General features: G+C 40.6%; 1 protein-coding gene and 1 non-coding gene across 3 annotated transcripts in view; both read left to right on the plus strand.

Moving 5' to 3' along the window:
• Positions 1-18157, plus strand: part of myo1d (myosin 1D) — a 593379-nt gene that overhangs the window by 319372 nt on the left and 255850 nt on the right. The window lies entirely within an intron of this gene.
• Positions 9619-9727, plus strand: LOC121269274. Its single transcript, XR_005941329.1, has one exon. It is a non-coding gene; the product is annotated as a U5 spliceosomal RNA (small nuclear RNA).

Genomic DNA, 18157 nt, shown 5'->3' on the forward strand with positions numbered 1-18157 from the left:
GCACCTTTTCAAGGGCAGTAGGGATGGGCAATAAATGCTGCCTAGCCAGAGACACCCACATCTCATGAACAAATAAAAAAAAAAATCCCTGACTACGAAATGTTCGCCTGTTGGCATTTGGCCCACCTCTTTCCTAAGAACCAGGTCAGCAATACCTCCTTTCTCATTGGATTGGAAACATACTGAGGAAAATTTTCCAGAACACACTTTAGGAACTCTTAACTCTCTCTGACCTTTACACTCCTCCTATCCCAGTTTGTATTCGGATAATTGAAGTTCCATCATTAAAACTACTCTATAATCATCGCACCTCATTGCACTTCCCTTGCAAATTTGTTCCTCTACTTCTTTCCCACTAGTTGGCGGCTACATTGACCAATGTAATTGCATCATTTTTATTCTTTAGCTCTAGCCGAATAAATTCTGTCCTTGAGAACATCCTCTCTCCAGGGCTACAGTTCTCTCCTTAATAAATACTGCAACCCCTCCTCCTTTCCTATGTTTCCTGGACATCATGTATCCAGGAATACTTAATATCCAGTTCGGCCCTTCTTTGAGCAAGGTCTCTGGTATTGGCACAGCATCACGTTTCTATTTCTGTGTCACTAACTCGTCAATCTTATTTACCACAATCTGCACGTTCACATCCAGGCAATGTAACCCTAATTTAGACTTTATTACTTTCTCTCTTACGTTGAACCCACTTAATACCTTAGTATCTCCTACTCTGGTACTATCTGTCTCTCCCAATATAGTTTGCACCTTAGTATCCCTCTAGTTTTACCTCCTGGTTCTCACACCCCTGTCAAGTTAAGTTTAAACCCTCCCCGATAGCACTAGCAAATTGCCCCACAAGGAACTCAGCCCCCATTCTGTTTAGGCACAACCTGGTCCCATCTCTCCCAGAGCTGATCTCAAAGTCCAAGAGTTTAAAATGCTCCCTCCTGCACCATCTTTCCAGCCATGCATTCAGCTGCTCTGTCCTGCTATTTCTGATGCCAGCTGCTGTTCAAGGTCTGAAACCAGGAGCTCGAGCCACTGTCGCTCATGACACTTCCTGCACATATGGCAATCCAGGACACATGACATGTCCTGGAGTTCCACATGAAACAGAGTGTGCATTCCAGGAGTCAGAGCTGTTCTGCCATTCCTCTATCTATTAGACAATAAAACTTATTCCATAAAAAAACCTTAACAGCTTACGAGTCTGTTGTCACTTGATGCAGCTAACCTCCATATATTTGTTTCCTGCATTATAACAGTGACTGCACTACAGAAGTACTTCATTGGCTGTAAGGTGCTTTGGGATGTCCTATGGTCATTGAAAGTGCTATGTAAATGTGAGCCTTCCTTTATTTTTCAAATGAAGCCAAAAAAACTCTAGAAATGCATGACGGCATCTGTAAGAGTAAAATAGGTTAACATTTTGGGGATTGTATTTCATCATCTTTCTGTGTAAATCACATCTATTCCATATGCGTAGTGTGTTTAATTCTAAATTTGCAAAGTGCTAATCTGTACAGCAGCACCTGTTTATGGAGGAACTGCAAATACCAAGCCTAAACTACTATATAGAGAGACAAGTGAAAAACCCACATGATGGCTAAAATCCTGTCAAGGTTAATTGCAATGCTAATATGTTGCTTATTTTACCATACTTAAAATAAATGTAAAATAACACCAGCACCACACTCACGCCTGTTCAATATTAATCATTATCTTAAGGTAAAAGCAGGCATGTTTAATGCACATTAAGTGGCTAGAATGCAGAACTACCACAAGGAGTAGTTGAGGCACGTAGCATAAATGCCTTTAAGGGGAAGCTAGATAAACAACTGAAGGAGAAGGGAATAGAAGAATAGGCTGATAGGGTTGGATGAAGAGGAGTGGGTGGAAGTCATGGGGAGTGTAAACACCAGAACAGACCAGTTGGGCCAAACGGCTCGTATGTTCAATGTTTTAACAAATGAGTCACAGAAGTCCTGTTTATACTTGAGTCTTGGGTGCTGCTGTATAAATTAAAAGAAAATACTTCCCTACAACCCATTAACTTTTCTGAGTATAAAGATTCTTCTAAGTTCCTTCCAGCCTCCAATACTCAATCATGTAAATCTTGGGAATGTCATAAGCCACATTACACATTGTGGTCTGATATTTTTCCTTCTGGAGTTTCCATGGTCCTCTTTCACATGTTGAGATCCTCGGCTTTACCCTTCCAAACCCACTGAAAAAAATACACTCATGTTGACTTTACAGACAGGTAGACTGAGACCTGAAAGTTTCCGTAATTGAAGTGGGCAATGAAAAGGGAAGCCCCCTGGCTAGCATCAGATGATATGGCCAACCCTCTTAGAATAGCACTTGAATCTCCTGGACTAGCAAATGAATCTGCCAGTCTCTGTCGCTAGCTACTCAGGAAAGCTATGCCATTCTCACATCAGCTGTAGCTCCTCCCTGTTCCAAGATATCACCAGCTACTATTTCAGAGGATCCTGCAGGTCGGTGTTGTCACGCCCAGTTGGAGATCACTAAGAAAGAGACCAGCTGGTGGAGAAAATGCCAGGAGACTGGAATGATCGGGGCATGGGAGAAGAGAAAGAGGCACACTGTGTTGAAAAAGGATGAACAGGAAATTGGGAACAAGAGGTTGGGACCTAAGGGAAGGAGAGTGATAGCGGATTAGAAGGACAGAACTGGGAACTTGAAGGGGGCAGTAGGGTTAGAAGATTGAAGCTTGGGCAAGGGGTAGCAAGTCACTGAGGTCAGTGGGTTTAGAGCTCAGGCAGATTGGGCAAGGGAGGCTGGGAGGTCTAAGGGTGGGGGCAAGAGAGGAAATGGAGTGGGTGTGGTGTGCACAATTAATGAGAGAGAAGCAAACAATAATATAGTGCCTGAGGACTTTACCGTGGGCAAACAGTGATAAATTGTTTCCACTAATGGGCAAATGGGGAACAAGGGGTTTGAGACTGACAATTCTCATTGGATGAACTAAAGGGAGGGAAGGGAGAAGGAACGTGGTTGTCCTTAACGTTAGGATGATACAGTTATTAAAGCAGAGACTAGAACATCATTTAAAAAGAAATGGGATAAGTAATTGAAAAGGAATGGATAAAGATGATTTGGGGAATTGGATTGCAGTAGAGAGTATAAGCATTAGTACAGTCACCAAGGGATGAAATGGCCTGAGCAATAATGTCTATGATTCTATGACATTTTCCTTTATTGAATCTGAATCCAGTTGATGGTTCAGAAATATTGCTGCTGAGTTTAGGACAATGGGCCAAGTGATAAATGTTCCCAAGCACCAAGCCTCCTGTGCTTTGCATAATAACCTGGTTTAGTTCACGTTTTGATGTGTGAAATCCAAGATCAGCTCAAGTCCAAATTAGAAGTAGAGAGTGAGATGGAGCCTGGGTAAAAGTGGCATTGACCATGGAGCCTAACTACACCTTGGGCAATGTCAGGGTGATTTTAGCTTTTGTTACAGAATGGATATTGGATTACTACTACTTACATGTAGCAGATTAGAGCTTTACAGCTTTTGTTATCATTTACATACAGGCTGTCATTGAGTTATTTTATTCAACTTGGTTATGAGGTGTTACCAGTATTTCTGTTAGTTATTGGTACAACTTTAGTGTGTTACTATCAGTTACTTTGGAGTAAAAGTTCCTTCCACCTCTGCTTTTCCTCCTTGTGAATCCTTCTCCCAGTCTTCCCTGCTCTCAGATTCCCTTCCTCCCCAGGCTCAATGGTGTCCTTCAGGTTCTTGACATTTCCTGCACAACAGCTGCTGGTACAAAACCACAAGTAAAGAGAATCATCTACAGGTGACCCTATGAGGCAAAAGCAATAACATCTGTGATTGTTTTGTGACCAAACTTCCAAGACTAGCTCCGCCCAACCAAAGTTGCCAACCCTAGCACCACCTGATGACTGTTTATAGAAAGACAAAATGTATTTTAATTTGAAAATGATATTTAAATTGTGACAAAAATAAAACCGCAGCAAATCTCTTGGTAAGGAATGCAGCACAGCAGAGCAACCCAGATAAAGGTAAAAGTGAGATGGTGCAACACAAGTTTATATGGATGTGGGAGTCAGTGCAACTACACCCCTCCAGATATACACGTATGCACAAACAACAATTGATGCTGCTCACATAGTTAAAACTTCTGTCACTCATAGCCAGACTTGTCCAGTAAAAGCAACGGTTCATTGCATAGACCTTCCTCATGTTTGGTAGTTTCCTGTTTGGGACATGCTGGTGCATAAAGCTTTTTGTTATAAATTGTAGCTTTGTTTTTTTGTTTCACACTGAAATTTCCTGCACCTGTGTGAAGTGTTACTGACAGTTCCCTGGTTAACCAATTATGCATACTGCCATGATATCTTGCACAATACTGCACTTTAGTTGAAACATTACACCAGTCACTTTACATAAAGAGTCAGAGTTCTTATATTTTGAAAGCTCGGATAAAGCAGTTGGAAATAAAAAAACAAGATCAAGACTATTCGATAAAAATATAAATGAGCTAAAAGCAACCTTATATTGAGTGATTTCTAAGTTATCCTATGCAGCACCTTAAGCTTTCTCCCTTATTCATCACTGATTTGCCCTGATCAATGAGTGGGAGTGACGGGGAGGGGTGTGGCTGAGTCCTCGGTGGACATGTTCTTCTTATAAAATGAAATTAAAACTTAATACTGGTCTGCCAACATCTTGATTTTAAAATTCTCATTTTCAAATACCTTCATGGCCTTACAACTATCTATACCTATAATATCATCCAGTAGCACAGCTCTTTGAGATATGTGATTCTCCAATTCTAGTCTCTTGTTCGTGCCTGATTTTCATCGCTCCATCAGTGCTGACTATGCCTTCAGCTGCCGAGGTCCCTAAACTCAGGAATTCCCACCGTAAACCTCCAAGCCTCCCAACCTCTCTCTCATGCTTTAAGCTTTTTGCATTGTGTCCTAATGTCTACTCATGTGACTCAGTGTCAATTTTGTGTTTGATAATGTTTCCATGATTGAGATTTTTATGATGTGAATTGTTGTTGCTTGTTGTATGGCATGGCTTCTTAGTGGTTTTAATATGGCTGCCTTTGTTTGTGGTGTCAGTGAAATTGGCATAGCTTCCTAGTCTGCACTTGGTGAAATTGGCAAGCTTATTGGTCATTTCAGAAGTATGTTTTGGCCAGTTTACCAACTATAATAGAAATATCCAATCTTTACAAGGTATCTACTTCAGTGGAGCATTTATTACAAGATCTTACAGGATCTTGCAAGAGAAATTGTGCCCTTTTGTATCAAGCATTGTATGCATTAATGTAACAAAACAACAGGCCACAGGCCAAAGCATTTCTGATAGGCATAACAGTAAAAATTAATGTCAAGCTAAATAAAGATACTGGGAGGGGTAACAAAGAGTTTGATCAAGGAACAGGACTTAAAGGAGCAGAGAGAGGTGGATAGCTTCAGGGAGGAAATACCAGGATGTACAGCCTAGGCAAATGAAGGTACAACCCTCAGTGGTGGAACTAAGGGATGGAACGTATGCAGATGTCAGAGTCTGAGAAACAATGAATTTGGGCACATTTGCTTTCCTGGATGACTCTGGAGCAGTGGGCAGCCAAGTGATGTCTGATAGCATTTGATGTGGTCTAGTCAGTCTGCTAGTGGATGGGTACATCAGTTTTGTGCCAGATATGCTCAAGTTTTCACCACTGGAATTGAAGAATCAAAGATGAGAGTCATGCCAAGGGGAACCACTAGAGGAGTGTGAATAAAAGTTTCACTGAGAGTAAGGGCATCAAAGGTGGTGGTGAGGAAGTGGTTGAGCAAATTAACAGCTGCAGATGTAATGTGGTGAATGGATAGCCAAACACTAGGAAGTTGGTAATTTGGGAGTGGCGTTGTAAATGACTGAAGAAAAAGCTTTTTTGCGGTGATGGTCCCAGAACAAAATGGAGTTCAAAGGGGTTAAATACCTGTAATGTTAAAAGGTATAAGGAAACAGTTGGAGATGGCCTTTTGGGTGATTTAGACCATGAGAATGGAGAGGCTACATAAGATGCTGAGTTCCAGGAGTTGGCAGTAAATATGGGTGGGGAAGGTTTAATGAGGAAAAGGTTTAGGGAAGGCAAAAGGGCAGTCAAATTCAGAGGAGGGAGAGGAAAGGGATCTTCGATGGAGATGGAAGTCACCAAGGATGAGGAGTTGCTCCATACAGAGGCTGAGAGGAAAGCGGGGAGGATAGCTTGCTGAGAAACTCTAGCTAGAATTTTGGAAGTAGTAGAGAATGACAATTTTAAAACAGATATACATGGGTGAACAAGTGAGGTGTTCCAAGGGAGGAGAAGATGTCAGAGAAGTAGCTGGGGGCAGACCAAGGTGTGGCTTAAAGGTCAACTTTCTACCTCTGTCCTCAATTACAGTAGGATGGAGAGAGGAAAAACAATTGTGAAATATCTTGAACTTGTCACAGGTCTTTGAGGTCAGCCACATCCTTTCTGTATATTTTGGCTGAAAGCAGTAAGTCAGTATTTTCTACACCTAAAATTGTCTTTTTCATTTAAAGACTACATCAGGCATACAGACATTGCACAGGAAAGTTTATATTTGCAGAGTCTGTGAAAAGCAATTGTATCCATTTACAATTGGTGAATTCAAATTATATTTTCTGGTGTTGTAATAGTTCCTAAGCATTGAAGCTTAATAGTTTGTATGTCCTAGTTCTTGCTGAAAACAATCAGGGTGCACATTATTTAATGTCCTCTGAAATGAGTGCTATTTGCTTTGCACAGTACCATTAATTAAGTGATCTGGCTTTGTTCCTTGAGCTAAGGACTGCAACTGGAACGGTGCAAAATGGCATCAGAATGGCGAATTTGAATTTGAAATTTTTTGTTGAGATTTTTGTGCTGCTGCAAGGACCAGATATAAATGTTTTTTGAAACCTCTTCCCTTCTATCCTTTACACTGATGCTAACAGGAGTAGGACATTCAGAGGACACGGTGGTGTATTGGTAACCTAGTAATCCAGCGGCCAAGAATAATGCTTTGAGGACATGAACTCACATCCCACCATGACAGATGGTGCAATTTGAAAACAATTAATAAAATCTAGAACATAAAGATTGTCTTAGTTTGACCATGAAGCTATCATTGATTGTCGTAAATACCCATCTGGTTCACTAATGCCTTTCATTGAAGGAAATCTGCCACCCTTAACGGCCTGGCCTACATGTGACTCCAGATCCACAGAATGTGGTTGACTCTTAACTGCCCTCTGCAATGGCCTAGCAAGCCACTCAGTTCCAGGGCAATTAGGGATAGGCAACAAATGCCTATCTTAATAAAAAATAAAATAAAAATAAAAATTCAGCCCCTTAAGCATGCATTCAACTCAGCCATGGCTGATAGCAGGGAGCCACAACTGGGGCTCAAATAATGGGGTGGGGTCAAGTGGCAGCAGTACCAGGTATTAATTTTCCTTATGGTTAAAGCTGATTTTTCTCCCAGCAGCATGAGTCAGCTCTGTCTCCTCGTCATTATGGTGATTGAATCCAGTGCTGCTCAAAAATGATTCCAGCTCCACATGTCTCAATATCTTGTTTGCCCTTGGGGAGGAAAGTATACTGCTCGACTTATCTTTGGATGACCCGTCTGCTCAATGTTTACCACTTATTGGCAGCTGCTTTTCAAGACTTCCAGCAATTATTTCATGGAGCAGTTAAGAATTTAAATAAGTGGAACACTGCCATTTTCAATGTTCCAATAATGTGATGAACAATTGTGAAAAGCTAATAACATGTCTGAAGAGTGGATTACAAGTCTACAGAAGATGCTTACATTTTTATAAAGCACCAGTCAAACCATACTTTGAATACTGTGCTCAATTTTTGTTAACCACAGTACAGTAAGCTATACTTGCATTACAAGACATACAGAAAACAACAGCAAATGCAGCTTTCTTTGTACAATGTATTTAACATAGTAAATTGTGAAAAACACTTTGCAGAAGTGTGTACATACAAAAATAGATGCTGAGCCAAAGAGCGAGAAATTAGATGGAGGTGACTGAACGTTTGGTCAAAGAGGTGAGGTTTTAAGTGGAGGCTTAAAGGAGGAGAGAAAAGGAGATGATGGATGAATGAGACTTGGTGTGGGTATCAGGTTCAGTACCATTCACAACTCCTCAAATACTAAATACTATCCAGATAAAACAACCCACTTGATCGACATCCATCCACTGCCTTAAACAGTCACTCCCTCCTATACCACATGGACTACAGCGGTTCAAGAAGGCAGCTCACTTAGAGCTTCTCAAGCAACAAAGGATGGGCAATAAATGCTGGGCTTATTGACAATGCCCACATCCTGCAAAATAATTTAAAACAAAATGAGGAGGCTCAAATACCAGAACACTGGTAAGGACAGATTGGGCTGAATGGTCTGTTTCTGCACTATATATTCAATGTGACAGCTATGTAACAGCTGTTCTGAAAACTTTATTTCAACAGTTTGCATTTGGTACAGTCCAATCTTAGAGGAGCAACCCCTTCGGACCAGTGAGATATTTCCTATTTCTAACAACAACCATACCAATAACCTCTAAGTACGATTGTTCAATTTACATCCGTTGTGACCTGTAGCCTATGCCCTCAGGAGCTAAGTTGAAATTCTCAAATATGTTTCAGGTGGAAACCCTTTCTAAAGAGTAAAGGGAAGCTTTCATCCCAATATGCTGGGCTGGATTCACAATGTGAGAGGTTTAAATGTGCGTGCGTTAACCCACCAAACCATCCAGCTAGCAATTAATGTCCGCATTCTAACATTCCATCCTAATTATTTTACCAGTTAGTCATTGCAGAAAAACACATCAGTAAGAGAAAGAATGCCCTGTAGTGCCTGGCACAGTTGGTTGAAGTTAGCCATCACAGCATTAATTCTTTGGTCCTTCTCAGGATTTGAAGGTTGGGAATGGTCCATATGAGCTAAAAATGAAAAATCAACCAGCTGGTCAGCAACATTGAAAACGATGCTAGCCATCACTATGTGTGGGCACATGCATTTGCTTCCAAAACTCTTGTTTGCTCCAGATGAGCCTGGAGCCACTGTGTTGTTCCATCAAGGAGCATATTTCACTTTGGAGTCTGTTCAGTTGTTAAGCAGAAAGATTGTTGTGACCTTTTATCCCTTGTAAGTTGCTGATTAACACATGTATAATACTGAAATCAGATTTACAGCAGTACTGTACACTACATAAATATTCAAGAATGCTTGCATCTGGCCAGTGTTCAGTTTGCATTATCCTTAAATGTGAAAATCCTACATTCAGAAATCTTATGGCTGCCCTGAATGTGTCATGTAGCATTAAAATCCAAAGTGGGTGTGAAGTAGCTGCTGTTAATTTGGCTTCAGATTCCCAAACAGGAAAGATTCTTGACAGAGCCAGCAGGTGGTTGTTGTTTTCTTTTCCCCCTGCCTTTTTGAAGCTGATCAGAATTAACTCAAGACCAACCAGGGGAACAAAATCACTTTCAGCCACTTTACAACTCATTTGAGATAGGAAGTGAACTGATTATTAGTTAAACAAATACCAGATTATACAGGCTCTAAATTCTCTTCAAATCATATAAATATTTTACTGAAGATTTCTGTGGAGAGAATGGATTCAGGGTTTGGAAGCAATTTTTGAATGCCTGACTTCAGTCAGGTCAAAAAAAAAACTCCCATAACATGATCAGAAAGCAGTGCTTGCTACCCACTATTTACAGCAAAGAAACAGGTAATTGGCCCAAAGTTATGTTCCATACAAGCCTCCTTCACTTAACCTCATCAACATTATCCTTCTGATCCCTTCTCCCTCTTCCGATGTCCAAATTGTTTATATAAATGATGAGCAGTGGTCCCAGCACTGATCCTTGTGGGACACCACTTCACACCCTTTGCCGCTCAGGCACCTTCAACTCTTAATTTCTGTTTTCTATTTTTGTAAAAATTTCCTAGGTTTGTTACCTTGCATCTTAAATATCCAGGCACCAGACATTTATCTCTCTAGAATGAATTTGATCGTTAATCCCAGACTATGCCGTGAAAAGTAAATACTTGATTAAAAGTTGTGCACTCTGCAGTGATGTGTTGATATTGCACCCTTTGGCTTCTGACAGATGCTGCTTCCTGACAAAACAAACCTTCATCTCATGGTTTTATTAAACCATTTCCAAATCAGATCACCAATTTTGCATTCATATAGTTGAGCCGTATTGGGATTTTCATTTTTATTATGCTCCTGGTACCATTCTAACCACTAATATTCAATTTAGAGGGATGCATCCTGGCAGTGCAGTTACAGTGCTGGCTCTGTACTGCTCTCTGGTTCTGGGAAGCGAGATCTGTACATGATTCACATTAAAGAGCTTTGCTCATTGGTGTCCAAATGCAAGTTAAATTTCTACTGGTAAACACCGTTTTTAAAAAATTATTCATTCATGGGATGTGGGCTTCGCTGGCTAGGCCAGCATTTATTGCCCATCCTTAGTTGCCCTTGAGAAGGTGGTGGTGAGCTGCCTTCAGGATGCTGATGACGCTTGTAAGGTCACATTTGTTTGCTGTCACATTTAGTTTCCCTGATAAGGAAAGCTTTCTTCTCAAGTTGTAATTGTTTTTACAACTGTGTAGGTTGCTTGGCTATTTCAGAGGGCAGTTTGAGTCAATTTATAGCGTGGGACCTGCATCTTTTGGAGGGCATACCAAGCATGAAAATCTGTTCTTTAGCTTAAGGGATTCAGAACAAAACTTGGGGGTGAACAATAGCTACAGCTTTTCTTCAAAATGTTCTTAATATTCGCAAAGAGGCACCTGCCCTACTACAGAACTTCAGTGGTTATGGCACTGAAGAAGAGGTCTTGAGTTCAATTCCAACCATGGGAAACTGCATAATTGGGTCCAATAAGACTGGTAATTTGTTGACTACTACCATAAGTAAAAACTGGGTTGTAAACTCCCACCTGGTTCATTAATGTCCTTCGGGCAAAGGAATTTGTCACTCCTACCTGATCTGCCCTGCAAGTGATGTGGAGATGGGGAGAAATTTCTTCATCCGGAGGGTGGTGAGTCATTGGAACCCTACCCTACCCCAGAGAATTGTGGATGCTCCATTGTTGAGTATGGTCAAGGCTAGGTTGGGTGATTTTTCATCTCTCAGGGAACCAATGAAGATGTGGAGCAGTGAGAAAATGGAGTTGGGGCAGAAGAACAGTCATGATTGTATTGAATGTCAAATGAATGAATTTTACTTGGTTGGTTGCTATTTCAGGAAAGCATGTTGCTCCTGGGTTCCCTAATGAATACTTGGAGGAAGTAATCATTTAAAATGTTAATTGTATTATGCTCACCTTCAGTTTTGACCCCATATGTACATTTTATGATTGTTACTTATTCTGTGATTGCCTTTGTATTATTATAAATAATGAAAGACCTTCTTGCTATTATGTTAAGAATCTGCAGCTAAACATTTGCTCAATCTCTGAACCTCGGGCCATCTTTTGGTATGTCTCTGTGTATTCTCACGTTTGTCCCAATAAACCTTTCTCTATGCTAACTTTTTAAAGGTTGCTTTCTCTTTATTTCTCTCCTGATTAAGTTTTGCATTATCCTTACCAATTCTCCGGATAGTTATCCACCCTACATGCTTAGCTTAACGTTTCTAACTATATTCTTGGCTCTTCTTTGAATATACATTATCCCAAAAGTAGTTTTGATTAGCTATGAAAGTATCATTGTTATTTTCAAATGATGCAAATTGCCAGACACTTAGTTTATTTTCAACTTTTTTTTGAGCTCCCCAACCTTACAAAATTCTTCCTGCTGAAGTTACTTTCTATCCATTATCTTGGAGCTTTGAAGTGATTGTCAGATGCAGATGAATTTAACAAAGCTTTTGACAAGGTCCTACGTGGCAGACTGGTCAGAAAAGTAAAAGCCCATGGAATCCAAGGGAAAATGGCAATTTAGATCCAAAATTGGGTAAGTGGCAGGAAACAAAGGGCAATGGCCAGCAGGTCACAGGTTCTGTGACTGGAGGACTGTTACCAGTGGGAAAGTACTGGATCCCTTGCTTTCCAATTATTTAGATTTAAATGAAGGGAGCATGATTAAGAACTTTGCAGATGAAACAAAAATTGAACATATGATTGATCATGCAGAAGAAAGATATAGACTGCAGGAAGGTATCAATTTGGGCATGAAAATGGCAAATGGAATTCAATCCGGGGAAGCATGAGATAATGGATTTGGGAATGGCAAACGCCACCAGGAGATACACAATAAAGGGCACATAATTGAGAGGTGCAACGAAACAGAGAAACCTTGGCAATGCATGTCCACAGATCCTTGAAGAAAGCAGGTCCGGTAGATAAAGTGGTTAAGAAGGCTTAAAAGATGCATTCCTTTATTAGCCTGAGTACAGAATATAAGAGCAGGGAGGTTATGCTAGAACTGCACATAACACGAGAGTACTGGATACAGTTCTGTTCACTGTATTACAGGAAGGATGTTATCTCACTAGAGAAGGCATGAAGGAGACTTAGGAGGATGTTCAGGACTGGAGAATTTTAGGTACGAGGAAAAGATTGGATAGGCTAGGCTTGTTTTCTTTGGAACAAATGAGTGTTATAGCCTGGTGAAGAGGGGTGCAGTGACTCCTCTCTTTTTCCTGTCCTTGCTTGATTGTAGCAGAGGTTTTGACTTTTAAAAGGATGCTGTATTGCTGATTTGGCATCTATTTGACCAAATGCAGTTTGTAAGAATTGAGCCAGACGGGTATTCTTTAATGAAACACGTAAGGGGTTAGTTTTATTGTACTGAACCCATCCAGGTAAAAATATTTAAAATGTACAATGATTTCCTATTTCCCACTAACGCAAGCAAACACACGCTCAAGCTCCAAGCATGCAGGAAAAATGCAACTTTGCAAAGTATCAGATGTTAAAGTGTGGATTTTTTTTAAAAGGGTCAATTAAAATCCACAACGTATCAAAGGCGTGGGTTCTCAGCTGAGGCAGTTACTTCTTATGATCATAGCTGGTGTGTGCCTTTTTTCCTTGGAAACAAAACACTTTTGGAAATCCAATGGCTTTTAATAGAGTCCCTGTTATAGAGAAGTGGACACACTTTTAACTCAGCAAAACAGGGTTCAAAGGTTAGATGGACCCTTGTAGAGAGAGAGAGAGCAAGAAAACAGCCATTCACTGCAGCAGCTGGAGTATCTCTGTCTGTTAGTTGAAAAACCAAATTACGCACAAGAGCTGGTTCACATGGGGCCAGTCTCTGGTTTCATCACAGCAGTTCAAAGCAGTTCACAATCAATTGTGAATTCCAAAAGGAAACTGGTTCTCCTTGCCTGGGCTGATCTTTAGCCATTGTCTCTTTTAGCCGAGGCAATTAGGTTTTTAATGTCCCGACCATTAAACTCCTGGAGGGTCTACCCTCCATCTTTGTGAGATAGGAAAGAGTGGGTCACGCCTCCAGGGGTGCCGTATTTGTCTCTGTTGGAGTCTCCGTAGACATTGTAGATGTAGAATGGAGTGTGGTTACACAGGTGCAAGTTGAATGCCATTTTAAGTCAGCGTCTTTGTGTTCCAATGAAACATTCCTCTTTTTAAAAAGTTTAATAGTGAAACCAGCTGATGAGATATTGCATTAATTCCATATTGCCCCTCTTCATGACAGGAGGCTAAGGGGAGACTTGATTAAGATTTATAAGCTTAAGGGGCTTACAAAGAGTGGATGGGAAGGACCTATATCTCTTAGAGGAGTGGTCAATAACTAGGGGACATGGGTTTAAAGTATTTGGTAGAAGAATTACATGGGAATTGAAGACAACTTTTTTAACCCAGATGATGGTCTGAAACCCACTGCTTGGCAGGGTGGTAGAGGCAGAAACCCTTATCACATTTAAGAGGTACTTGAGGTGCTGTAATCTAAAATGCTATGGGCTAAGAGCTGGAAAGTGGAATTAGACCAGATAGCTCTTTTTTTTCCAGTCAGCATTGACACAATGTGAATAGCCGTCTCCTTTGCCGTAAATTTCTATGATTCACATTCTTTATTTTCTGATTTTTCTGTGAGTATGTACACCTATGAGCTTCACTTATTTTCTCTTTCAGAGCCCTAATAACCTTTTCTCAATTGGAACTTATAGCTCGAGGTAAACCAGTAACCATCCTATAGATATGGATCATGATTATCTAGTTAGCAGTGCAATTATTCCCTGGAAATACGATCTCATTGTACATTTTAGATTGTATTTCTTGCATTTCTGCCCTATTCTTAACACAGATTATGCAGTGGAAACATCACATCATTTGAGGTCCATTCTCAGTTAATAGCAGGCTTTGAAGTTTATTAACGACAGTCTTCAGTTATAGTGATATATTATGTATTGTATTATCCAAAAGCAACATTTGGGTGCAAGATTGTTGTTTCAGAGCTCAGTATTTACACAGCAGGAGGCAGCAGCTGGTCCTCTCAATTAAAATTCTATCAAGCAGAATCCTCTCCTGCGCAGCATGGCTTGTTTGTACTACACTTTACTGACAGGCATTGTCATCCCATTTTACAGCCTGCTTACTAGACGAGTAGAATTCTTCCTCTGTTAGCCAAGCAGTGAACCCCGTCAAGCCAAAGTGAAGACACTATTTCCAGTAAATTTCCCATTGCCTAAGGCACCACAAGTAAATAATAAACTGTCGAGGAGGGTGAATTATTTTCTTTCACAATATAATTGTATTCAAGGCACTTCAAGGTGCAAAGGCAGAATTTACTACTAATACATTATTGATTGAAAATCCTTCATTGAAGTTATGTACAGAAATTTTAATATACCTCACCTATGTTTTACATGTAAAGGATTATTGAATAAATGCTGAAATTAGATTATTAACTTGTGTGGTCCATCAGTTTTATATGACTCCAGAGTTCTCTGAGGGAATTTGAATAGAAATGCCAATTGTAAGCCTTTCTGAGAGAACAGAAATTGTGTGTGACACGAATATGTCCAACCTACAGTTTAGACAACAAACCAAGGACCTGTCTGCCTGTTTAGATGTATGTTAAAAGATCTTCCATGATTCTATGATTCAAGTAAGACCAGCAAGGTTTCCAAGTCGTCAGGTCAAATTCTCGCTTCAACTTGCACAACCGAACAAAACATCCTGCTGTTTCTGCTAGTGGCACAGAATGACTGTTTTGCCTATGTCACCCTTAGTGCTCTTCAAAAATAAAAGACTTATAGTGTGGAATGCTTTATGATGTGATAGGTAAGATACAAAGGCAAATATTGATTCTTTCAATAAGGGGTAGGACTTTCAATGGGAGCTTTTTCTCAAAATGGCATCATAACAGCTTTTAGCATGGTATTTTTGGACTAGCCAATAGATTATTTCTGGACGCCGTTAGTCCTGAAGCACTGTTGCCAAGAACAAAATATTTTTCCTAGCCAGCAAAGACTTGCAATGAAAGATACATAGAAACGCAGGATATCATTCTGAATTACAAAAAGGAAAAGTTGGGAATGCACAATAGGTAAATCACCACAGCACTAATCTATCTTTTTCCAACGCTGATTGACCAATTGTGCATTCCATGTAATTTATTTTTTTGTTTCAGATTTCAGCACTCACTACATAATTTGCTTTATATGGAGCAAGCATGTCATTGACGGATGTTTCACAAAAGTGAGATTTACAGTCAAAATTACACACTTATTAACTGCATAACTAATGAGATGTGTGATAAGTTTATGCTAATGGTAAGAAAGTTGTATACTCCAGGAATGTAATGCAACACACAAGAGGCTATATTCCTAGTTGCAGGTTGATTGATAGAACAAATACCTCCAAGATCACGGCTTCCAATTGTGATATTTATGCTCAAATGAGTTCCAAGACCTTTAAGCATTTGACTTATAAAGTTATGGGATTGTTGCAGACAGGAGAGGGTTTGATTTAAAGAGGCTTGATTGCTCCTCTCACCACCAATCTGCAAACAGAAAGGTGTTTTGATTTGCTTTATTCCAACCTCCTCCCCCACCCCCCCACCAGCTTTTGTAAGTGACAACGTATTTCCCAAATCCTCAGTTTTGGTGTGATCCAATTTTTATTAATAACCCCACAGCAAACTGGTGATAGGATGAACTCAGAGGGTTAGTTTATTTGCACACACTCAAACCTAGGAGGAGGGTAGCAATGTGGCCTCCTTTTCACTCATCCCATTAAAGACAGGGATACAGAAAGAAAAATTTTTGCAGGGAAAAAGACCACAGAGAAAAGGATTATTATTTCAAGTGTGTTCAAAATTCTGAATCAAAGTCCAATGATGTATTCCTTCACCAGGGCCGGCAGGCTGAACTGATGCTGGATAATTCACTTTTCCAGCAGAAAGTTGACTTCCATGATGAGATAGGCATGCAGAAATATATCAGCCTTGAAGGTAAAGTACAGAAGTTCAGAATTGCCAGTAGAAAAAGTGTAGATTGGGGTTAGGCAAACAAACCAGGTCAGAGCCCCTTTTCTATGTTGCTGCTAGGTAGCTGGAAAGATGCAGACTGCTTCGCAGCTCCACAAGATGATATTACAAGTTCCACCATGTTACTTGACTCCCACTTCTCCACTTTGGCTTTGACAAACGGTGTATACCCCTTTGTTCCTGAAATTGTTAAAGTTCCAACCATTAGGAATTTGAAAGAAAGGTTGCAGGGCTCTTTGTCCTAGCAGACCAGTAGACTTTAGTTGGCCAGGTGGGTTCGGAAATGCAGATGGCCTTGGTATACTTCGCTTTGAATTTGGTCCCTACAGCCCACGTGTGTTGTTAGCATCTCTTGAGATAATGCGGTGTGAGTTTCTGCCAAACTGCTGAATAACCCCTCTTATTCAGGGCCAGGCAGTCTTCAGCCATTTTAAAAAGGTCATTGTGCAGTTTTAAAATTTTAGAAATTAGCCACAAGTATAGAATGAGGTCTTAGCTCCAATACAGAATGGATATCAATACAGATTCAGCAAAAACTTTTCTTCAAAAAATGTAATATTCTGTCTTTTTCCACAACTTTTCCCTCCCTCTGATTCAACCACCCACACTCTAACCCCTGTCCTTGAACTCAGAGACCCTTTTTTGGGTGTGGTACCATGAGCGCTAGATGTCCTTCATACCTCGCAAGCATGGCCATATTTCCTGTATAAACCTGGGCATTGGCTGCTTGCCAGTGATTCAACCTTGAGAGGCATCACAGGTAAGCCTGTTCCTTTCTTTACCCAATGCTTGCACTGCAGCAACTGCATCTATTTCTGGTGGCGTCTTTAATGTGGAGAGATATCTTGAAGTTACTTCACAGCAGTGCAAGGAAAAAATGGATGATGAACCAAAATAGATATCAGGCTGAGTAACGAAAATTTTGTTCCAAGAGTTGGGTGTCGCTTGAAGATGGAGGCAGAGGTGGAGGGTTGTAGGAGAGGAATTTCCTGAACCTAGCACTAAGTAGCTGAAGGCATAGCTGATAATGGTGAACCAAGAAGAGAAGAAACATTAGTGTGTGGCACTTGGAAAGGCTACAAAGATATGAAGGCAATGATTGAAATTAGAAGGATGACCACTTAAACATGAAGCTTTAGTGACTGATTGTCTAGCAAGGGCAGGTTGGTGGTATGAATGAGTGCTGATCCAGGGTTGGAGGATGGACAGCAGATTTTTGAATGAGCTGAAGTTTGTTTGTTTTTATTCATTCATGGGTGTGGGCTTTGCTTTCTGGGTCAGCATTTATTGCTCATCCAGTTGGCGGTGAGCTGCCTTGTACTGCTGCAGTCCACGTGGTGTAGACATATCCACAATGCTGTTAGGGAGCAAGTTTCAGGATTTTGACCCAGTGACAGTGAAGGAGGGACAATATATTTCCAAGTCAGGATGGTGACTGACTTGGAAGAGAACTTCAAGGTGGTGGTGTTCCCATGTATCTGCTGCCCTTGACCTTCTAGATGGTAGTGGTCGTGGATGGTGCTGTCCAAGGAGCCTTGGTGAATTCCTGCAGTACATCTTCTAGGTGGTACACACTGCGCTGTGTGTGTGTGTTATTGGTGGAGGGGGTGAATTCTTAAGG

The sequence above is a fragment of the Carcharodon carcharias genome, chromosome 23 (genome assembly GCF_017639515.1).
Source record: "Carcharodon carcharias isolate sCarCar2 chromosome 23, sCarCar2.pri, whole genome shotgun sequence".
Taxonomy (NCBI): Eukaryota; Metazoa; Chordata; class Chondrichthyes; order Lamniformes; family Lamnidae; genus Carcharodon; species Carcharodon carcharias.